The following is a 25,097-nucleotide window of genomic DNA, read 5'->3' as shown; positions in this document are numbered from 1 at the left end:
AAGAGCAGAAGCAAAAGAGACAACCAGATGCAATCGAGAGTGAACCTTGGAGCGGAATTATTGGATACCCATCAATTATCCGTGTGATCAATCTTATCATCAGGTTGTCCAATCCAAAATGAGATGCTTCTCTTGATCATAGAGAGCATCTGAATGGAAGTGATTTCACTCGTGGGTGGTCCGAGGTTGTCAAAGGATTGAAATGGAAAAACCAGCCATAGTTGGATGATAGGACAATTGACAGGAGTGCAGTGCTAACAAAGGACAGTGAGGTGGTGTGTTAAAATAGAATTGCGAGAGAACACTAACAATTTAATACGTGTCTCGCATCCTAAATAAAACAACAGTGCAGAAAAGCAGTATTAAACAAATGACTGCCGTGTATAAAGGTCGACATGTTTCAGCCAAATGAGATACATTCACCCCTGCGGCTTTCTTCAGGACCTATGTTGTTATATATCTAGCTACTGCAAAAAAGTGAAAACATGTATAGTGTTGAAAAGAATAGATAAAGACAGACAAGTACATTTATCTCACTATCATGTGAAAATGGCACCTTGTACCACCTTATGCGTATCCTCCGTCTCAAAAGGATGCTGCGTGCATCTGCCAAGAAAACAAATGGGAATTGTCTCAAACAGAAGAAATAAAAGATCGAAGCACTCTTAATGTTCTAACCAGAAAGCTAACATTATGTTGGATGTTAGAGGGCTTACCCGTAATGATCGGGGAACGGACCTCACCTCGCCCGGATCCTGACTCAGGACTAAGAGGCCCCGCTCTGTATAAAAAGAAAATAAACTACCAATATCTGAAAAGCAATCAATGCATATTCCCCAACTCATAAGAGAGGGTGGGTATGTACTAGTGTAATATACTACTAGCAGCAAGAACTGGTAGGCTGAAAGTTAGAATAAAACCACAAAATGTGTCGTACCAAACAAAAGGATACTCTCCAACAAAAAGTCAAAGGCTCAAAAGGGGAGACTAAATGCCAAAATGCACCAACCGTGACTTTTCATGCCTACTGAACCACCCGCAACTCTTCAACAATGGCAGTTGTGCAGGGGTTCACATTATGATGTTAGAGGCTAGTGTGAAGACTACATGTTAAAAACTTTATCAAAGAAAAAACGTGTAGAAGGGTCTCATGACTTCGTTTTTTAAAGATACTTCAGTAGAAATGCCCAATATTATCTTAGAATGGAGTTCAAAGCAGTAACACCAGTGCTCACCTCTCCGTCGTTACCTCGTTGTGGCCACAGAATCAGGAGGGAGGTAACCGTTACTGAAAAAACGGCGTTCTAATAAAGCCGCCAAAGCTCGTCAGTGGCAGAGCGCGAGTGGATGTTGATTAGTCCGTCATCCCTGTTACCGGAAGTACAAACCGGACTACAGGGTGACGTCATGATGGCCGCTTGTGTAGTTTGTTTTGTTTTTTGAGAAAACTGCTAAGATGTTAGTGCGTGCGTACTCAATGCAATCCGTAACAGTTACTACAAAAAACGGCGTACTAATAAAGCCGCCAAAGCTCATCAGTTGCAGAGCGCGTGGTGATACTGACTGATACGGCAACCCTGTTTACGGAACTACAATCCGGACTACAGGGTGATGTCATAATGGCCGCTTGTGTAGTTTGTTTCGTTTTTTTGACAAGACTGCTAAGCTGGTAATGCGTGCGTGCTCAATGCAATTAGTAAAGTAACCATGCATATTGTTGAAATACAGACCATGCGTCTCTACAAATTACAAATGGACTCCTTTATGCGGCCACAAGAACTCTCATCTATTGGAAAAAAACGCAATGTCGGGTATTAGGGCATGCCGGTAGTGGAAGTATCAATGACTACAGGATGACGTCACAAAGTGGGCATATGTAGTCCATTAGCCGCGCTAGAAAAATGACTCGCACTGTAACTTATAAATATATCAAAAGGGAAGATCGCAGTGTTGAATGTTAAAAGCGTACCAATAATGGAAGGTTCTAAGGCTGCAGGAGGACCTCACCATGGGGGCGTCTGTAGTCCTATAAACGCGCTAGAAATATAACTTGCGCTATATACTAAAACTCCAAACCATTAGAAGATCACATTGTCGTATATGGTCTAAACTGTCTGGTATACGGATATAGTGATTATTTACAATGTGAAAAGCCTCTGTTGTGAGTAACTCAATGTATGTTCTATCTCCGGATATATGGTATATAGAAACCCGGTAGTGGCGTATAAAAGTACAAACTGAACCGCATAATCCCCTCTTTTGTAGTAGATATACAAATGGTGTCTCGGGTCTCTTGTTGCAAGAAACCAGTTGCTATATAGTAGCATGTAAGGACAAATGCAGGTACCCAAATGCTAAAGCATGCTGAACGAGGACACAACATATTTCATAGGGTGGTCCATGGAATATCATCATTTAACCCCCTCACATCGCTCTGTAATTTGAACACCCATTTCTGTTCTTTCATAAAGAGGTATTTAGTGGTGTCAACAATGTGTGATGGTATCAGTGGTTTTTCAAGCACTGTCCAGAGAAAGTCGTCTGCTTTGTGATTTTGATCAGCGAAATGTCTGGTAAGTTTGGTCGTTGATCTCTTACATCTGAAGGAACTCTTATGTTCTACCATGCGAGTCCTTACTTTCCGGGTTGTCATACCCACATACTTGCATTGGCACGGACAAGTAATTAAATAAATTAGATTGTCACTGTTACAGTTGGTGAACCTCTTCAGCAACCAGGGTCTATTCGTACCTATATCGATAGAGGTGGTGTGTATCGTTTGTGGGCAAACGGAGCAGTTACCACAAGGGAAGTGGCCAGCCACTGCCGGGAGCTCCCAAAGTGTGCCTACTGCTCTCTGGGGCAGGGTTTTAGGGCGGGTGTGTACCAACCGGTCTCGTATGTTACTAGACCTCTTGAAAGAGAACAGAGGAGGTGCCAAAGATCCATCGCATGAGGACAGAATCCGCCAATGTTTTCTGACGCTTTTTTGTATCTTATTCGCCATTGTACTGAATGTGGTAACTAAAGTCATGCGTTCAAGGGTGGGTTTCTCAAAAGCAGGTTCCAGAAGTGCTTCACGGTGATTGTTAGTGGCCCGCTTGAATGAGCGTTTCACTAGCCTAGGAGGATATTGTCTCGAGACCAATTGTTCCGTAAGGACCTCAGCATGTTTTTTAAAGGTATTCACAGTCGAACAGTTCCTACGGACCCGCAGGAACTGTCCAAACGGTAAATTGTCCCTCAATGATTTCGGGTGTTGACTGTCATACCGTAATAAAGAATTACGAGACATTGGTTTCCGATAGAGCTCACTTTCTAGACCTGTGGGTGTGACGAAGATGGACAGGTCTAAAAAGGCTAGCCTTTTGTCATCAATCTCAACTGTGAACTTTAGGAACTGGTTTCTCGTGTTAAGCCATTGATGAAAATGAAGAATAGACGCGCGATCCCCTCTCCAGACCACCAGCACATCATCAATATAGCGTTTCCACAGTCGGATGGAATCAAGAAACGGATTGGTGGAATTGAAGATGTGTTGCTGTTCATAGGAATGGACATAAAGATTGGCCAGACTCGGCGCAAAAATACTGCCCATACTGGTCCCGGAGACTTGTAGGTAGATCTGGTCTTCAAATTTAAAGAAGTTGTCTTTCATGGCAAGTTTGGCTAGTGCCATAATGAAATGTACAGGGGTAATAGAATTCAATTCGGTCTTATGTAGAATAGCAGATACTGTGTCCAAAGTCTCATCTTGGGGGATGGAGGTGTAAAGCGCCTCAACATCAAAAGAGACTAATAGATCCGTGTTGGTATCAAAATCGATGGTGGGTAACAGACGTAATACATCTTTCGTGTCCTTGAGATACGTGGGCATCTTGCTGACAATAGGTCTCAAAAAATGATCCACAAAGGTGGAAAGAGGTTCCAGTATCGCTCCTTGACCCGAGATGATGGGTCTGCCAGGCAGTGGTCTTTGTGCCTTATGTATCTTCGGTAAAATATAGAAGTACGGCATGATGGGAAATTTGGTTTGTAAAAACTGGGACTCTTTAGCTGTAATCCAACCTTCGCAGAGTGCCTCCTCCGCCATGTCACTAATAGTTCGCTGTAGTCTATTAGTGGGATCTTCCGCCAGTGGTAAGTAGAAGCGGCGATCTTCCAATTGTCTCAAGCATTCGGTTCTGTAATCCGATGTGTCCAGAATCACTATAGCGCCACCCTTGTCCGCTGGTTTTATAGTAATCAAAGGGTCTGCGGACAAGTCTCGAAGGGCCCTTTGTTCACCCAAGGGTAAATTGGTATATGAGGATCTGTGACTGGTAGAGAGTAAGGTGACATCTTTTTTAACTGCTTCTTCAAAGGTTAGGACAGCCGGCGGAACCGTATGACTGGGAGGATTGAACACTGAGCGCTTCTTGAGGCCGGTGTTCATATCAGTTTCTTCGTCTTCGGTCAGTTCCTTATCTTTGAAAAAGTAATGTAGTCTCAACTTCCGAAAGAATTGTGCTAATTCGCACTGTATCTGAAAAGGGTCCCCATCAAAGGTGGTGACAAACCCAAGGCCTCTATTCAGAACTGATTCTTCATCCTTAGTGAGTGTCTTTGAGCTAAGATTTACAATCAGGTCTGGTGGGGGCTGTCTGTTGGAGGAGTGTTCCTCTGTGTCTGACTGCGGGTCCCCATATGTGGGCCTGTTTGGGGGTCCCAGTGAACCTGGGATCGTTGGTTTCTTCTTCTGCCTCTCGACCTGGGAGGGCCTAATCCTAAAAAAGGATGCGAATTGGGGTCTGATGGAAAACCTTGAAAGGGTGCCATTGGCGGTTGAAATGGATGTGGGGGGTAGCTCCACGGTGTAGGTGGCCACCACTGTTGGAATTGGGGCATGGAGTGTCCCCTGTAACTATTGAAACGATTGAATCTGCCCCTTCCTCTGGGTGGTTGTTTGTATGAACCTTGACCCTCTGAATCACTATCTTCCGTGCTGGATCCCGAGTAAGTAGATCCAAATCTTTTGCCATTATTCCTGAATTCAGGGGGGGAATAATTCTCATTAGTGTATGGGTAGACTGTCTCATGTTTAAATTTAGCCAGGTCCTTCTTAAATTTCTCAATTTTTGAGAGTAAGATGGAATCTTTGAACTCTTTGTTGTTTTTGTTTGACTCTTCCTGATTTTTACGAAAGAGACTAGCAGTAATGGTCGTTTTTATTTGAGATTCTAAGAGCTGGATTTCAATCAGAATTGAATCAGCGACCTTTTTGGCAGTACTGATAATCAGTATGAGCCAGTCGCGCGTGCAGCGCCAGGCTATCAGAGACCAATCTTTCAGGAATCCCTTATCTGTAAGGAACAGACGTGGAGCGTTAGTGACTATTAGGCCTGGGGGTGCACAGTTGGCCCTTAAATATTCTGCCATGATGGCACCATGAACCGAGGAACGGGAATGTGATTTCTTCAGAATCAGGATCTTCCCCCACTCGTCAACCCCGCTAGCAGAGGAGGTGGTAGGTAAATCCAAGATACTGGGAGTGTTGTCAAGAATGGATTGCAAGATAGCATCATCATACGCTAAACCGCCACATTCGGCCATTTTATCGCAAGTCAGGGAAGCAGCAGGGGACAATTGGATGGCAGACACATAAGTGTGGAAAAATAGAGGAAAAAGAAACTCACTAGTTGTAAGTTCGATGTATCCTATCCTATTGGTATAGAAAAAATACCATGCATTGGACACAGTCGCAGACTGAATGATTTTGTTGTGTTTGTTGTGCATGAAGTTATGTAATTGTGCACTAATCATCTTTCTACAGAACACACTAAACTTAACTCAAGGTGAATTCAATTTTCCCCTTCTTGCAAATAGGAAATTTGTACTTCTCCTGCAGCTTGGTGATACATTGCTTTTAATTAAATACAGGAAGGGGTCTCACTCATTCTGCGCAATGAGTATGATTGAGACAACAGCACCGTCCATGATGATGATAGCGAAATAGATGGCCCGTTAACTTAAGATGAGAAGGAACAGGTAATGACAATTAATGGCATGCATTGGACACCTGACTCTGAGCGATTGGTGTTTGTGTTTTAGTTGTTTGTTTGTTGTGCACAAAGTGAAGTCAAAGTGTACTAGTAATCTATCTTTCTGTACACACTAAAGACTGACTCAAGTCAATAATATTTCTACTCTTGTGTAATAACAATTTTACTTCTACTGCAGGCCGATCTTCACAGTCAGTCAGTAAAAGTATCGGAGTTGATGATGAAGTCAGGAGGACGTTTCATGAGTGGCATAAAAGAAAAACTTAAAAGCCTAAAGGTAAACAAGTCAACAACAACCACAGCAGACCCAAATGTCTGTGTAGAAGTGGAATAGAGTGTAGCGGTGGGATGACTGCGGTGCATTGATTTACTAACTTAAACTGTAAAATGCTATGTTTGGAATGGATAATGTGCATTGCCTTTGTCCAACTCTTTAAAAAAAAAAAAAAAGTACTCTAAAGTCTAACGTAGGATGTTCTACTGCTAAGCAACGTGCCGTTAGGCCTGTCACTGTGGGCCTGCTCTCTCCTGTTATTGTTGAAGGTCAATGCTGGAAACAGACTAGAGTAGAGATATTGCATACATGCCACCTCGGAAAGTGTTACTACACCATAACTTGTGCATTTGTATCAACTTTGTTTCTCAATATCCCCTTTGGTTTTCCATCTACAATTACAGGCCGGGCCTTGCCCTATACTTTGGAAAACATTACACTGCATGCTTACCTTACCAATAAATCGAAATTTTTTTTCCAGCTGGGCAGTGGCGAGTGTTGACTCACCCAAGATTGATGTACAAGAGGACCAAGAGGAATGCCGAGATGCAAATCCAGCCCACATGTTTTACCAGGATAACACAGTAACAGTATCAACTCATATTTTCTTTTAAATAATTTGAATAATTTTTTTGTATACAATCTTTACAACAGTGTGTTCTTGTTGTTGTTATTATCATCATAAGGTTTGCTCTCTGTTTACGATTCTTCCCTACCAATATTTAAAATTTCGATTTGCTATCTGTAAGAGTATTAAGGCCGGAAAAACAGAACAAGAAGTGTATGTAATCCGGGTCTCTCATCATCATGCATGCATCTCCTTTTTCTCCCTTATCATATGGATATGTTAGTCTTCAAAGATTGTTGTTTGTTTGTCCATGCATACTGTTTTTCAATGTCAAACCTTTCCCAAAACCCCCTTCCCATCCATTCAACAAACCGTAACCCTCTTCCCCCGGGCTGTGTGACTTATTGTCGGTGTGACTAAATTAAATGTACACCAATACTTAATCACACACTTGCTGGGGCGGATGTGGCAAAAGCAACAGTACTTCAATTTCAAGGCAGAGCGATGATCTTCTTCTGCTTGCCCACCCATGAGAAGGACATTTTAGAGGTTATTTTATTTAACAAAGGAACATATACCTCAGCATTAATTGGCGGCATGGATTGGATTTGTTTGTTGTCATTCCTCATACACAGCACTAACTGTTAGGCTGTAGGCCTAGTCAAGTGACTCGAGTCGACACAACTATAGTTTGTAACTCTGTCTAGTAAGCTATCCCAACCACCATTATGTTTTGTTGTAAAATATTTTAGCATATTATTGTTGCTCGGTAAGTTCTGTACTGTACTTCATTCTACTACTCCTCTAACAGTCTCTCAAAGGCGATTGGCTGTCTCCTTTTCTTTTTTTGCAAATGCTGCCACCCTGCCAGTGTCTACTACTACTACTATACTACCACCACCCCAATCATGGCATGTTAGAAAAAGGAACCCATCTTCACCATGCAGCCATTGCTGTGCCTAAGTTAAACATAAACATCAAGCACTGGTAAGAGAGAAGTTTGGGGGAGGCAGAATTAATAATGGACATGTTTTCAATGAATTAAATTTCACTCACCAGTCCAGATAAAGAATGCATAGACTAGAGGACAGACTGAAAGTACTAGTAGGACAAGTCAATCAGTGAGGTGTGTCGCATCTATCTGTTTGTTTCTTACATAGTCAGCCAATTATTTAAATCAAACACAGGCTATGGGCAGCCCTGCACCAGCAAGGAAACAGTGTGATGTAAAACAGTAACCCCACCTACAAAACATTAACAACATTGCATATAACATAGAAAAATATATTTAATTTACCCTAACAAAAATAAACTAAAAATCCACAAAAGCTGACCCACCCCCCTCCCTAACCCCAACCAATGTCCGTAGGAAAGTCCAGGAGAAAATAGTAGTCCGAAAACCCAACGCCCAAACCAGTTCCCACCCACCCAAACAAAAATTAAAAAAGGGGCAGAACTTGAAGACAGGTACTATGGTGTGGGGCGGGACTGAAGGAAGACACGCATCTGCCCCTCTAAACGGGTGACACGGTGTCTGAGGGCATGGCAGTTGCAGCCACAGTGGGGGGGGCACCAGAGATGCCACTTCGGTAGCGGCGGGCAGCTGCCAGACGATGGCGCCGTACTGCTAGAGGTCGGTGGCTGGGGCCCGGGGCACTGGAGGAGGCTTGAATTGCTGCTGCAGTCTCCTCCTCCTCCTCTGCCAAGACCACCAGCCGCCGGTATTCACGCTGGATTGCCTCCAGCTTCTGGCGCCGTGCCTTGGCGGCCAACTCCTTTCGATTGAGTTTAGGAGTAGATGTGTATCAAAAAGAAAAAAACAAGACAATTGTAAAATATACTCTTAGAAAAACAGTAAGACAAGTTAATTATTTATACACATAGTGGCATAGTAGAGTAGCACTATAATATAAAGCACAGTAGTACATAACATTTTAAATCTCGCCCGTCCTTCTTCCTTCCACCCGTCTTTCACTTTTTAGTTGAACAGTGCACCAGGTGCTCTTCTCCATAACACTGTCAAAGCGGAGTTGAAATCAGATAGATGAGGCCATTGGTTACTCAATACTCCCGCTCCTATGCCAATTAAAGGGATTCTAGTCTTCTAGTTTACTCTTCAAACGTTCACAACAACTCATACTTACTTAGGACATCGGATGGCGTGCAGACTTTGTCTGCCCGCAATCCTCACGCTAAAAAGGGTGGGGGTCCCGTGGGGACAATTAATTAGGAGGATGCGCCCGGCACAGTGGCGGGCGCATCCTGTTGTTTTTACATTCTGGTTGGCGGTGCCGAAAGCAATGCTAAAAATAAATGTTGTGCTGCTTTTCCAAGCACAACATGACAGGCCCCGCACAGAGCCTGTCATGTTTTGCTTTGAAAGGCAGGGGGGTACCATTGCATAGGTACCCCATGGGGGCCCCCAAGCATACTCTGCAATGTCTGCATGCCTTTCCGTGGCGGACGGCAATGCCGCCATGCAAAGGCATTCTAAAATGCAGATTATATGGATGGTAGTGTGTTCAGAGAGACACCACCACCATATTGAACCCTTTTCCGCCTGGTCGAAATGTGGGGGGTCTGACTCTTTTCTATAGGGATGGCGAGAGGTTTGCCTGGCGGGGGCAATATGTCCGCCATCCTAATGGGGCCCTAAGTCTGAACAGTACAGTATACATACAGTACACTCTTGCAGTGAGTGTACTGTCAAGTTCAACAATAGTTAAGGACTATGAATCTAACTTACCACCGCCCGCCACTGGTGCTGCCACTCCCCCTACCGCTCTATCGTCGGTATCTGCAGCAACTGCCGCATCCTCTCCCTCCGCGTCGCCTTCGCTGGCCCCGGCAATGGTGGTCAGTAGTGCGCCTAGAAAACATTACACATTTATTAGGCGTCATATACACCTCCCCCTATTGATCAGTAGCAAGGTTGAAAAATGAGTTAATAGTATAATAACATACATCACTAGTACAAATCAGGTAGTAGTAGAGTAGACCTTAATAGTTATATATGGTCATTCTAGCCTTTGCTTAGCCCGAGCCATGCAACCATTTTACCTTTGTGTCTTTAATTTTTGCACATGTGATGTTACCTTGCAGCTTTTTATATAAGACACCTTTGAGCCCACATGACCTGCCTCACACTGCTACTGTCTACGCGCTGCGTACAAGCGGTCAACAAAAACATTAACAAGCCACTTTTTTATGAAGTACTGGTGTACTGTTAGTCCATATTGCTGAACCATAAATGCTACACTTTTTGGCACGGCTGAGAAATGCTTGCAAGTTGCAATATACTAACGCGCACCATTTAATTTTTCGCATTACAGACGGAAGATTCCCTTCTACGAACCAGAGATTTGCAGAGCTTATGAATGATGCAACAACTACCAGTACTAGGTTCTTCTAAGGTGAGGGGTCCCTTCACTCAGATCTTCATTTATAAATTTATATAAACCAAATTCCTAGGGGATGGTGGTGCTACCTTCCACCACTGTTCAGTTATCATGATTTAATTCCCAACTGTAAGTAAGTGTAACAATGTTTATTGTTTTAATGTTACGGTTGGTGCTGCATTTTATAATAGAACAATGTACAGAGCTTCTCAATTCAAAATAAACATTTTGAACTTACATAGACTTGGTGGTATTTGGTGTGGACTAACTTACACGAGTGAGCAAATTAAAGTAAGGGTGTGCATGTGCATTGCTTCCACGACTGAGAAGTTGGGTGCGTTATGTTCTGGGTTCTCTACTTGTTGGGTATCTTGGGCGGAGGGTTCGGAGACCTAATAGTTATTACAAGACAGTACTATAGTCGAGCAGGGGATTGGGGTGGGTTCTGAATTTCTGATTGAGGTGTGTGAGGAAGGTCCAACCTACCATCACCAACATCTTATTTTCTTGTGAAAAGGTCTGTATGTGCAAGTTCCCTATAACAGTAGTAGTATGTCCTATAGGCTATCATATCAAAATAGTAATAAACCTGGTTGGGCATTAATTTACGTAAATGGGTCGCGACACTGCTCGTCATGCTGCAAATAACCCCAAAGGATTCTGGATAGTGTAGTGGCTACGGTGAGTACGCCTACGCCACGAGTATATAGAAATATAATGCCATCCCTGGACACGTGTTTCGAGGTAATTGCCTCTCGTCAGCAGGGAGCAGGTAGGTATGCGGGGTGCCGATGACTGCCATATATATAGGTAAAATACCTTCCAAGGCGCGCAGGTGCAGACACCGGGCTCGTCAGCCAAAGTCGCTCGAATGAGCTATTAGTAATTTACGTAAATGGGTCGCGACACTGCTCGTCATGCTGCAAATAACCCCAAAGGATTCTGGATAGTGTAGTGGCTACGGTGAGTACGCCTACGCCACGAGTATATAGAAATATAATGCCATCCCTGGACACGTGTTTCGAGGTAATTGCCTCTCGTCAGCAGGGAGCAGGTAGGTATGCGGGGTGCCGATGACTGCCATATATATAGGTAAAATACCTTCCAAGGCGCGCAGGTGCAGACACCGGGCTCGTCAGCCAAAGTCGCTCGAATGAGCTATTAGTAATTTACGTAAATGGGTCGCGACACTGCTCGTCATGCTGCAAATAACCCCAAAGGATTCTGGATAGTGTAGTGGCTACGGTGAGTACGCCTACGCCACGAGTATATAGAAATATAATGCCATCCCTGGACACGTGTTTCGAGGTAATTGCCTCTCGTCAGCAGGGAGCAGGTAGGTATGCGGGGTGCCGATGACTGCCATATATATAGGTAAAATACCTTCCAAGGCGCGCAGGTGCAGACACCGGGCTCGTCAGCCAAAGTCGCTCGAATGAGCTATTAGTAATTTACGTAAATGGGTCGCGACACTGCTCGTCATGCTGCAAATAACCCCAAAGGATTCTGGATAGTGTAGTGGCTACGGTGAGTACGCCTACGCCACGAGTATATAGAAATATAATGCCATCCCTGGACACGTGTTTCGAGGTAATTGCCTCTCGTCAGCAGGGAGCAGGTAGGTATGCGGGGTGCCGATGACTGCCATATATATAGGTAAAATACCTTCCAAGGCGCGCAGGTGCAGACACCGGGCTCGTCAGCCAAAGTCGCTCGAATGAGCTATTAGTAATTTACGTAAATGGGTCGCGACACTGCTCGTCATGCTGCAAATAACCCCAAAGGATTCTGGATAGTGTAGTGGCTACGGTGAGTACGCCTACGCCACGAGTATATAGAAATATAATGCCATCCCTGGACACGTGTTTCGAGGTAATTGCCTCTCGTCAGCAGGGAGCAGGTAGGTATGCGGGGTGCCGATGACTGCCATATATATAGGTAAAATACCTTCCAAGGCGCGCAGGTGCAGACACCGGGCTCGTCAGCCAAAGTCGCTCGAATGAGCTATTAGTAATTTACGTAAATGGGTCGCGACACTGCTCGTCATGCTGCAAATAACCCCAAAGGATTCTGGATAGTGTAGTGGCTACGGTGAGTACGCCTACGCCACGAGTATATAGAAATATAATGCCATCCCTGGACACGTGTTTCGAGGTAATTGCCTCTCGTCAGCAGGGAGCAGGTAGGTATGCGGGGTGCCGATGACTGCCATATATATAGGTAAAATACCTTCCAAGGCGCGCAGGTGCAGACACCGGGCTCGTCAGCCAAAGTCGCTCGAATGAGCTATTAGTAATTTACGTAAATGGGTCGCGACACTGCTCGTCATGCTGCAAATAACCCCAAAGGATTCTGGATAGTGTAGTGGCTACGGTGAGTACGCCTACGCCACGAGTATATAGAAATATAATGCCATCCCTGGACACGTGTTTCGAGGTAATTGCCTCTCGTCAGCAGGGAGCAGGTAGGTATGCGGGGTGCCGATGACTGCCATATATATAGGTAAAATACCTTCCAAGGCGCGCAGGTGCAGACACCGGGCTCGTCAGCCAAAGTCGCTCGAATGAGCTATTAGTAATTTACGTAAATGGGTCGCGACACTGCTCGTCATGCTGCAAATAACCCCAAAGGATTCTGGATAGTGTAGTGGCTACGGTGAGTACGCCTACGCCACGAGTATATAGAAATATAATGCCATCCCTGGACACGTGTTTCGAGGTAATTGCCTCTCGTCAGCAGGGAGCAGGTAGGTATGCGGGGTGCCGATGACTGCCATATATATAGGTAAAATACCTTCCAAGGCGCGCAGGTGCAGACACCGGGCTCGTCAGCCAAAGTCGCTCGAATGAGCTATTAGTAATTTACGTAAATGGGTCGCGACACTGCTCGTCATGCTGCAAATAACCCCAAAGGATTCTGGATAGTGTAGTGGCTACGGTGAGTACGCCTACGCCACGAGTATATAGAAATATAATGCCATCCCTGGACACGTGTTTCGAGGTAATTGCCTCTCGTCAGCAGGGAGCAGGTAGGTATGCGGGGTGCCGATGACTGCCATATATATAGGTAAAATACCTTCCAAGGCGCGCAGGTGCAGACACCGGGCTCGTCAGCCAAAGTCGCTCGAATGAGCTATTAGTAATTTACGTAAATGGGTCGCGACACTGCTCGTCATGCTGCAAATAACCCCAAAGGATTCTGGATAGTGTAGTGGCTACGGTGAGTACGCCTACGCCACGAGTATATAGAAATATAAAGCCTGGTGTCTGCACCTGCGCGCCTTGAAAGGTACTTTACCTATTATTTTGGCAGTCATCGGCACCCCGCATACCTACCTGCTCCCTGCTGACGAGAGGCAATTACCTCGAAACACGTGTCCAGGGATGGCATTACTTTTGTATACTCGTGGCGTAGGCGTACTCACCGTAGCCACTACACTGTCCAGAATCCTTTGGGGTTATTTGCAGTATGACGAGCAGTGTCGCGACCCACTACGTAAACTATTTAAAGCTCATTCGAGCGACTTTGGGCTGACGAGCCTGGTGTCTGCACCTGCGCGCCTTGAAAGGTACTTTACCTATTATTTTGGCAGTCATCGGCACCCCGCATACCTACCTGCTCCCTGCTGACGAGAGGCAATTACCTCGAAACACGTGTCCAGGGATGGCATTACTTTTGTATACTCGTGGCGTAGGCGTACTCACCGTAGCCACTACACTGTCCAGAATCCTTTGGGGTTATTTGCAGTATGACGAGCAGTGTCGCGACCCACTACGTAAACTATTTAAAGCTCATTCGAGCGACTTTGGGCTGACGAGCCTGGTGTCTGCACCTGCGCGCCTTGAAAGGTACTTTACCTATTATTTTGGCAGTCATCGGCACCCCGCATACCTACCTGCTCCCTGCTGACGAGAGGCAATTACCTCGAAACACGTGTCCAGGGATGGCATTACTTTTGTATACTCGTGGCGTAGGCGTACTCACCGTAGCCACTACACTGTCCAGAATCCTTTGGGGTTATTTGCAGTATGACGAGCAGTGTCGCGACCCACTACGTAAACTATTTAAAGCTCATTCGAGCGACTTTGGGCTGACGAGCCTGGTGTCTGCACCTGCGCGCCTTGAAAGGTACTTTACCTATTATTTTGGCAGTCATCGGCACCCCGCATACCTACCTGCTCCCTGCTGACGAGAGGCAATTACCTCGAAACACGTGTCCAGGGATGGCATTACTTTTGTATACTCGTGGCGTAGGCGTACTCACCGTAGCCACTACACTGTCCAGAATCCTTTGGGGTTATTTGCAGTATGACGAGCAGTGTCGCGACCCACTACGTAAACTATTTAAAGCTCATTCGAGCGACTTTGGGCTGACGAGCCTGGTGTCTGCACCTGCGCGCCTTGAAAGGTACTTTACCTATTATTTTGGCAGTCATCGGCACCCCGCATACCTACCTGCTCCCTGCTGACGAGAGGCAATTACCTCGAAACACGTGTCCAGGGATGGCATTACTTTTGTATACTCGTGGCGTAGGCGTACTCACCGTAGCCACTACACTGTCCAGAATCCTTTGGGGTTATTTGCAGTATGACGAGCAGTGTCGCGACCCACTACGTAAACTATTTAAAGCTCATTCGAGCGACTTTGGGCTGACGAGCCTGGTGTCTGCACCTGCGCGCCTTGAAAGGTACTTTACCTATTATTTTGGCAGTCATCGGCACCCCGCATACCTACCTGCTCCCTGCTGACGAGAGGCAATTACCTCGAAACACGTGTCCAGGGATGGCATTACTTTTGTATACTCGTGGCGTAGGCGTACTCACCGTAGCCACTACACTGTCCAGAATCCTTTGGGGTTATTTGCAGTATGACGAGCAGTGTCGCGACCCACTACGTAAACTATTTAAAGCTCATTCGAGCGACTTTGGGCTGACGAGCCTGGTGTCTGCACCTGCGCGCCTTGAAAGGTACTTTACCTATTATTTTGGCAGTCATCGGCACCCCGCATACCTACCTGCTCCCTGCTGACGAGAGGCAATTACCTCGAAACACGTGTCCAGGGATGGCATTACTTTTGTATACTCGTGGCGTAGGCGTACTCACCGTAGCCACTACACTGTCCAGAATCCTTTGGGGTTATTTGCAGTATGACGAGCAGTGTCGCGACCCACTACGTAAACTATTTAAAGCTCATTCGAGCGACTTTGGGCTGACGAGCCTGGTGTCTGCACCTGCGCGCCTTGAAAGGTACTTTACCTATTATTTTGGCAGTCATCGGCACCCCGCATACCTACCTGCTCCCTGCTGACGAGAGGCAATTACCTCGAAACACGTGTCCAGGGATGGCATTACTTTTGTATACTCGTGGCGTAGGCGTACTCACCGTAGCCACTACACTGTCCAGAATCCTTTGGGGTTATTTGCAGTATGACGAGCAGTGTCGCGACCCACTACGTAAACTATTTAAAGCTCATTCGAGCGACTTTGGGCTGACGAGCCTGGTGTCTGCACCTGCGCGCCTTGAAAGGTACTTTACCTATTATTTTGGCAGTCATCGGCACCCCGCATACCTACCTGCTCCCTGCTGACGAGAGGCAATTACCTCGAAACACGTGTCCAGGGATGGCATTACTTTTGTATACTCGTGGCGTAGGCGTACTCACCGTAGCCACTACACTGTCCAGAATCCTTTGGGGTTATTTGCAGTATGACGAGCAGTGTCGCGACCCACTACGTAAACTATTTAAAGCTCATTCGAGCGACTTTGGGCTGACGAGCCTGGTGTCTGCACCTGCGCGCCTTGAAAGGTACTTTACCTATTATTTTGGCAGTCATCGGCACCCCGCATACCTACCTGCTCCCTGCTGACGAGAGGCAATTACCTCGAAACACGTGTCCAGGGATGGCATTACTTTTGTATACTCGTGGCGTAGGCGTACTCACCGTAGCCACTACACTGTCCAGAATCCTTTGGGGTTATTTGCAGTATGACGAGCAGTGTCGCGACCCACTACGTAAACTATTTAAAGCTCATTCGAGCGACTTTGGGCTGACGAGCCTGGTGTCTGCACCTGCGCGCCTTGAAAGGTACTTTACCTATTATTTTGGCAGTCATCGGCACCCCGCATACCTACCTGCTCCCTGCTGACGAGAGGCAATTACCTCGAAACACGTGTCCAGGGATGGCATTACTTTTGTATACTCGTGGCGTAGGCGTACTCACCGTAGCCACTACACTGTCCAGAATCCTTTGGGGTTATTTGCAGTATGACGAGCAGTGTCGCGACCCACTACGTAAACTATTTAAAGCTCATTCGAGCGACTTTGGGCTGACGAGCCTGGTGTCTGCACCTGCGCGCCTTGAAAGGTACTTTACCTATTATTTTGGCAGTCATCGGCACCCCGCATACCTACCTGCTCCCTGCTGACGAGAGGCAATTACCTCGAAACACGTGTCCAGGGATGGCATTACTTTTGTATACTCGTGGCGTAGGCGTACTCACCGTAGCCACTACACTGTCCAGAATCCTTTGGGGTTATTTGCAGTATGACGAGCAGTGTCGCGACCCACTACGTAAACTATTTAAAGCTCATTCGAGCGACTTTGGGCTGACGAGCCTGGTGTCTGCACCTGCGCGCCTTGAAAGGTACTTTACCTATTATTTTGGCAGTCATCGGCACCCCGCATACCTACCTGCTCCCTGCTGACGAGAGGCAATTACCTCGAAACACGTGTCCAGGGATGGCATTACTTTTGTATACTCGTGGCGTAGGCGTACTCACCGTAGCCACTACACTGTCCAGAATCCTTTGGGGTTATTTGCAGTATGACGAGCAGTGTCGCGACCCACTACGTAAACTATTTAAAGCTCATTCGAGCGACTTTGGGCTGACGAGCCTGGTGTCTGCACCTGCGCGCCTTGAAAGGTACTTTACCTATTATTTTGGCAGTCATCGGCACCCCGCATACCTACCTGCTCCCTGCTGACGAGAGGCAATTACCTCGAAACACGTGTCCAGGGATGGCATTACTTTTGTATACTCGTGGCGTAGGCGTACTCACCGTAGCCACTACACTGTCCAGAATCCTTTGGGGTTATTTGCAGTATGACGAGCAGTGTCGCGACCCACTACGTAAACTATTTAAAGCTCATTCGAGCGACTTTGGGCTGACGAGCCTGGTGTCTGCACCTGCGCGCCTTGAAAGGTACTTTACCTATTATTTTGGCAGTCATCGGCACCCCGCATACCTACCTGCTCCCTGCTGACGAGAGGCAATTACCTCGAAACACGTGTCCAGGGATGGCATTACTTTTGTATACTCGTGGCGTAGGCGTACTCACCGTAGCCACTACACTGTCCAGAATCCTTTGGGGTTATTTGCAGTATGACGAGCAGTGTCGCGACCCACTACGTAAACTATTTAAAGCTCATTCGAGCGACTTTGGGCTGACGAGCCTGGTGTCTGCACCTGCGCGCCTTGAAAGGTACTTTACCTATTATTTTGGCAGTCATCGGCACCCCGCATACCTACCTGCTCCCTGCTGACGAGAGGCAATTACCTCGAAACACGTGTCCAGGGATGGCATTACTTTTGTATACTCGTGGCGTAGGCGTACTCACCGTAGCCACTACACTGTCCAGAATCCTTTGGGGTTATTTGCAGTATGACGAGCAGTGTCGCGACCCACTACGTAAACTATTTAAAGCTCATTCGAGCGACTTTGGGCTGACGAGCCTGGTGTCTGCACCTGCGCGCCTTGAAAGGTACTTTACCTATTATTTTGGCAGTCATCGGCACCCCGCATACCTACCTGCTCCCTGCTGACGAGAGGCAATTACCTCGAAACACGTGTCCAGGGATGGCATTACTTTTGTATACTCGTGGCGTAGGCGTACTCACCGTAGCCACTACACTGTCCAGAATCCTTTGGGGTTATTTGCAGTATGACGAGCAGTGTCGCGACCCACTACGTAAACTATTTAAAGCTCATTCGAGCGACTTTGGGCTGACGAGCCTGGTGTCTGCACCTGCGCGCCTTGAAAGGTACTTTACCTATTATTTTGGCAGTCATCGGCACCCCGCATACCTACCTGCTCCCTGCTGACGAGAGGCAATTACCTCGAAACACGTGTCCAGGGATGGCATTACTTTTGTATACTCGTGGCGTAGGCGTACTCACCGTAGCCACTACACTGTCCAGAATCCTTTGGGGTTATTTGCAGTATGACGAGCAGTGTCGCGACCCACTACGTAAACTATTTAAAGCTCATTCGAGCGACTTTGGGCTGACGAGCCTGGTGTCTGCACCTGCGCGCCTTGAAAGGTACTTTACCTATTATTTTGGCAGTCATCGGCACCCCGCATACCTACCTGCTCCCTGCTGACGAGAGGCAATTACCTCGAAACACGTGTCCAGGGATGGCATTACTTTTGTATACTCGTGGCGTAGGCGTACTCACCGTAGCCACTACACTGTCCAGAATCCTTTGGGGTTATTTGCAGTATGACGAGCAGTGTCGCGACCCACTACGTAAACTATTTAAAGCTCATTCGAGCGACTTTGGGCTGACGAGCCTGGTGTCTGCACCTGCGCGCCTTGAAAGGTACTTTACCTATTATTTTGGCAGTCATCGGCACCCCGCATACCTACCTGCTCCCTGCTGACGAGAGGCAATTACCTCGAAACACGTGTCCAGGGATGGCATTACTTTTGTATACTCGTGGCGTAGGCGTACTCACCGTAGCCACTACACTGTCCAGAATCCTTTGGGGTTATTTGCAGTATGACGAGCAGTGTCGCGACCCACTACGTAAACTATTTAAAGCTCATTCGAGCGACTTTGGGCTGACGAGCCTGGTGTCTGCACCTGCGCGCCTTGAAAGGTACTTTACCTATTATTTTGGCAGTCATCGGCACCCCGCATACCTACCTGCTCCCTGCTGACGAGAGGCAATTACCTCGAAACACGTGTCCAGGGATGGCATTACTTTTGTATACTCGTGGCGTAGGCGTACTCACCGTAGCCACTACACTGTCCAGAATCCTTTGGGGTTATTTGCAGTATGACGAGCAGTGTCGCGACCCACTACGTAAACTATTTAAAGCTCATTCGAGCGACTTTGGGCTGACGAGCCTGGTGTCTGCACCTGCGCGCCTTGAAAGGTACTTTACCTATTATTTTGGCAGTCATCGGCACCCCGCATACCTACCTGCTCCCTGCTGACGAGAGGCAATTACCTCGAAACACGTGTCCAGGGATGGCATTACTTTTGTATACTCGTGGCGTAGGCGTACTCACCGTAGCCACTACACTGTCCAGAATCCTTTGGGGTTATTTGCAGTATGACGAGCAGTGTCGCGACCCACTACGTAAACTATTTAAAGCTCATTCGAGCGACTTTGGGCTGACGAGCCTGGTGTCTGCACCTGCGCGCCTTGAAAGGTACTTTACCTATTATTTTGGCAGTCATCGGCACCCCGCATACCTACCTGCTCCCTGCTGACGAGAGGCAATTACCTCGAAACACGTGTCCAGGGATGGCATTACTTTTGTATACTCGTGGCGTAGGCGTACTCACCGTAGCCACTACACTGTCCAGAATCCTTTGGGGTTATTTGCAGTATGACGAGCAGTGTCGCGACCCACTACGTAAACTATTTAAAGCTCATTCGAGCGACTTTGGGCTGACGAGCCTGGTGTCTGCACCTGCGCGCCTTGAAAGGTACTTTACCTATTATTTTGGCAGTCATCGGCACCCCGCATACCTACCTGCTCCCTGCTGACGAGAGGCAATTACCTCGAAACACGTGTCCAGGGATGGCATTACTTTTGTATACTCGTGGCGTAGGCGTACTCACCGTAGCCACTACACTGTCCAGAATCCTTTGGGGTTATTTGCAGTATGACGAGCAGTGTCGCGACCCACTACGTAAACTATTTAAAGCTCATTCGAGCGACTTTGGGCTGACGAGCCTGGTGTCTGCACCTGCGCGCCTTGAAAGGTACTTTACCTATTATTTTGGCAGTCATCGGCACCCCGCATACCTACCTGCTCCCTGCTGACGAGAGGCAATTACCTCGAAACACGTGTCCAGGGATGGCATTACTTTTGTATACTCGTGGCGTAGGCGTACTCACCGTAGCCACTACACTGTCCAGAATCCTTTGGGGTTATTTGCAGTATGACGAGCAGTGTCGCGACCCACTACGTAAACTATTTAAAGCTCATTCGAGCGACTTTGGGCTGACGAGCCTGGTGTCTGCACCTGCGCGCCTTGAAAGGTACTTTACCTATTATTTTGGCAGTCATCGGCACCCCGCATACCTACCTGCTCCCTGCTGACGAGAGGCAATTACCTCGAAACACGTGTCCAGGGATGGCATTACTTTTGTATACTCGTGGCGTAGGCGTACTCACCGTAGCCACTACACTGTCCAGAATCCTTTGGGGTTATTTGCAGTATGACGAGCAGTGTCGCGACCCACTACGTAAACTATTTAAAGCTCATTCGAGCGACTTTGGGCTGACGAGCCTGGTGTCTGCACCTGCGCGCCTTGAAAGGTACTTTACCTATTATTTTGGCAGTCATCGGCACCCCGCATACCTACCTGCTCCCTGCTGACGAGAGGCAATTACCTCGAAACACGTGTCCAGGGATGGCATTACTTTTGTATACTCGTGGCGTAGGCGTACTCACCGTAGCCACTACACTGTCCAGAATCCTTTGGGGTTATTTGCAGTATGACGAGCAGTGTCGCGACCCACTACGTAAACTGGTTGGGCATTAGTTGCTGTGAATTGTCAAAGCCTCAAGATTAACAAAGACTCAAGATCAATAAGACTAGAAGTAGTACAAGAGGACGACCCAAAGGACTGGACTCAATGGCTAGAGCTACTGGTGAATCTGAGTTGTATTCCAACTTTCACATAAAGAGTGGCACTGGCGAACTGGGTAGGCTTAGCTACTACAGAACAGACAGACTGGTAGTAGTAGTAGTACTGAGAGTCATCATAGCAGAGGCAGGGATAACAAGATTTTTTAAACCGTACAGATCGAAGGATAATTGTTGGTAAAAAATAGCATTGGGAAACTGAAACAATAGTTGGTGAAAAATATGGTGCAGTAAAAGTTATGGAATAAGAAATATTATTAAAAACAAGAAGACTTACTGGGGCCAGCAGAGTAGCCCTCATTGGTGTCCTCCTGGTGATGGTGTTCGTACTGTTGTCCCGCCGACTGCCCACTCCCTGTCTGTCTGCCCCTGGGTGCTGATGAACAGGAATGATATAAGAAAGAGACAAACATTGATGGATGGTGTCAAACAAATACAATATTTTTAAAGAACGGTCAAAAAACACTTATGTAAACAACAATTGCTATAACTAAATTGACCGATCTCATCTGGTCAACAAGTAGTATCGGGGGATTCGCGGATCGACTACTTAAGTTACTATTTATCAACAGTAATCCAGTCTTCCATTCTGATTCCAGAATACTAAGTTACAACTAAGCCTAAGTACGACGTACCACCCGACCTAGCACACCTATTCCAGGCATGCCAATTGTACATTAAGTAGGCATTTCCACTTCTTTTATTCCTCAACAATGCATATGGTCAAATAGAGGACACATGACTAAATGTTTTGTATACACCAAATTTTGAGTTGATTGATTGATGCTGATGTTCTGCTAGTGCTAAGCCAATTCCCACCACTCATTGAACAAACTAGAAAAGGTTCTAATAAAGACTGCCGTACTAGCAGCACGTCACATAACTGAGGGGGCATCACACATACCACTCACAAATTAGAAACTCATACAAAGTACTTAAACCTAAGTATCAATCTGCCCCTATCTCTTATTGACAGGACAAAGTAAGGAGTGGACTAGAGTCACTGTAGCATTACGTACCTTAATATCTCTAAAATAAACTCTTACAGAATCACGCTAAGCGAGCGCAAATGCAAAGTTGCAAACAAGTAAGATTAGTAGTAGCGCAGAAGAGCATCTGTGTCATAATCACTGAAGACTTTTTAACGTAATTAACCTGGAATGTAAGCAGCAACATTCCAGCTGGTTGGAAGAAAAAAAAGATTTGCAATATATAACACAGAGCAGAAGAACAGACAAAAAGTTGTAATAATTAAATAGTTACTCACCAAGCCCCGGGACCTCCACTCCTAGCAGGTCCAGTAGGTCCTGCTCATGGTCCAGGATGTGGGACCACTGGTGCATCAGCTGCGCCTGGGTGTGCCGGACCCCAGAGAAGCGCGACACTGCCCGGCGCACCTTCCCCCACCGCTGCCGACGCTCCCGGACGCCGTACCCGTACCTAGGCCTGCCACCTGCTGCCAGGGTTGTGGGGAGGTGGCGCTGCACAAAGAAAATGAGTGCAGCCAACTCCACCTCCCCAAATCAGGCCTGTGCCTGCAGCCCTTGTGGGCGCCGCCTTCCGCAAGGAAGGTGGTCGCGGCTTCGGCTGCGACGACGACCAGCCCTACCCTTAGACATGGTTCTGGGACGGGGCGGGAAAGAAAAGGTAATAAAATTAAAGAAGTAAAGGAAATAAATAGCAGGCAATAGAAAGAGAGAAAAAGTAGCTAAAAAACAAAAAAAAAGTAGACAAAAACAATAAATATAGAGGCAGGAAAATAGTTAGAGAAATAATAAATAAGAAAGATCAAAAATAAGTGGCTTTAAACAAAGGATTGAAAAGATGTAGGGAGGATTCAAAATCAGGCCCCAGAACCATGCAATAGAGTGAAAACAAGATGGCCGCGCCCATTGCGTCCACGTGCGCAAGTTCGCGCGATATTTTCTCCCCAAGCAAGCAAAAAGCAACGCGATCAAGTAAAAGCGGTCATGAAAAGGAAATATCTACCGCGAACGGGCGCGAACATGCATTGCGCGACCCGGAACAGGAAGTAAGCATCGCGAGAGGGCGGGACAAGTGAAAACAAGATGGCCGCGCCCGTGAGCAACCGCATGGGTAAGTTTGCGAGCCGCAATCACGCAAAAAATACCGCGAACAGGCGGGAAAAAAACTTCCGCGTCTTCGCGATATTTTCGGCGTGTTTGCAGAGATTTTCAGCATTTTCGCGATAGTTTGCAAAAGTTAATTTCGCAAATTCCGGCCCCCCCCTACTTAGGATGTCCAAATATGAAAAGAAACCCATCCCCCACGCCCCCCGAGGAACACTTTTTGACATAGCTAAAAGAAAGGAAGGATAACAAGAAGAGTCAAATAAGAGAGATCTCACATTCCTAAAATGGAAGGCCCAAATATAAAAGTGAAGGTCAGAACTGGCTATACCCCCATCTAATTTCGCACATCTTAATTTCTTCCATGCAATCCTGACCCCTTTGTTAGACCAAAGAAAACTATTTATATCAGTCTGTATATTTTTCAAAGAATCAGGGCTGAATAATAAAGGAATTGTATCAAAGTTAAAGGTGACTTTGGGCAGAACAGACATTTTGAAGAGATTGGAATGGCCAATAATTGACAATGTGAGGTTGCTCCATGATCTTAATAGGGATCTGATCTCTTTTCTTTTTACCTCCAAATTAACTTGGGCCAATTTATCAATGTCCTGAATAATTTGAATGCCTAAGTATCTTATTTGCTGCTGAGCTAAAGGGGAACTGGATTGCAAGTTCCACTACATAATTTCTGTTGTTTGTGCTTTAATTATATAGCCATATATCTTCCCAAAATCCATCAGAAGTTGCTCCAACCTTGGCAGAATTGCTGATGATTCCCTCGTGAAAATCATCAAATCATCGGCATATAGGGACAGCTTTTTTACCCATCCCTATATTTGAATGAAGCAAAGAGTTCACTGGTCCTGATGTTACATGCCATTGGTTCTATGTAGAGATCAAAGAGATGGGGAGAAAGGGGGCAGTCCTGCATAGTTCCTCGCTCCAGCCTAACTAAGTTGGTTAAATTTCCGTTAACTATTATCCTTGCTGTGGGAGTTTTATAAATGTTTCTAATGACCCTCCAAAAATTTTCTCCTAGGCCAAACGAGTGAGCTATATGATGTAGGCAAGACCAGCTCACCCGATCAAAGGCCTTGGCCTCGTCAAACACAAAGATAGTGAGCGGCAAGTTATTAGCTGAGGCGACGTTGATTGCTCCAATCAGCTCATGAGTTAAATCATGAAGCTGACGTCCTCTAATAAACCCCTTCTGGTCTGGATGGACCAGGTAACCCATCATGTTGTTCAATCTCCCTGCTAAAATGTGCGCAAAGATTTTATATTAACAATTCAGCAGGGAGATGGGTCTATAGGATTCACATTTTTTTTATCCTTATTGGGCTTCAAGATCAGAGTAACCGCTGCCTCATTCCAAGAATTGGGGATTGGAGTATTATTAGAGAAAATGTTATCAAATTATTTCTCCATGACAGGAGTGAGTGTCTCGTTAAGGGCAATGTAAAACTCATTAGGAATGGCATCTAAGCCTGCGGCACTGCCTCTTTTTAGGTGTTTTATTGTGGCTTTTATTTCTAGTGAAAATTTTTGATTCAACTGTTGGGCCTGGTCACCAGATAGAGACTGTAAGGTTATTTTATCCAAATAGTTTTTTATGTGGTAATCTGAGACCGCTAGGTCTTTAGTAGAAAGTGCTTGGAAGTAGGATTCAAATGCTTTTTCCATATTAGCCCTGTCTGATATTAACCCCCCTGTTTCTGTGTTAAGAATCTCCTTGATTACATTTCTGGATTGATTAACATGAGATTTCCAAGCAAGAAGTTTCCCACACCCTTCTCCGTATTCATAATTAGCTAGTTTACTAA

At 46.3% G+C, this 25,097-nt stretch overlaps 1 protein-coding gene across 3 annotated transcripts in view; it reads left to right on the top strand.

Moving 5' to 3' along the window:
• LOC146798100 (cytochrome P450 2G1-like) overlaps positions 1–25,097 on the top strand; it is a 437,543-nt gene that overhangs the window by 269,587 nt on the left and 142,859 nt on the right. The gene's annotated exons all lie outside the window — the stretch shown is intronic.

This window comes from Triturus cristatus, chromosome 9, assembly GCF_964204655.1.
Source record: "Triturus cristatus chromosome 9, aTriCri1.1, whole genome shotgun sequence".
In the NCBI taxonomy this organism is placed as follows: Eukaryota; Metazoa; Chordata; class Amphibia; order Caudata; family Salamandridae; genus Triturus; species Triturus cristatus.
The sequence above is the reverse complement of the archived record's forward strand: the minus strand, read 5'-3'. Positions and strand labels throughout refer to the sequence as shown.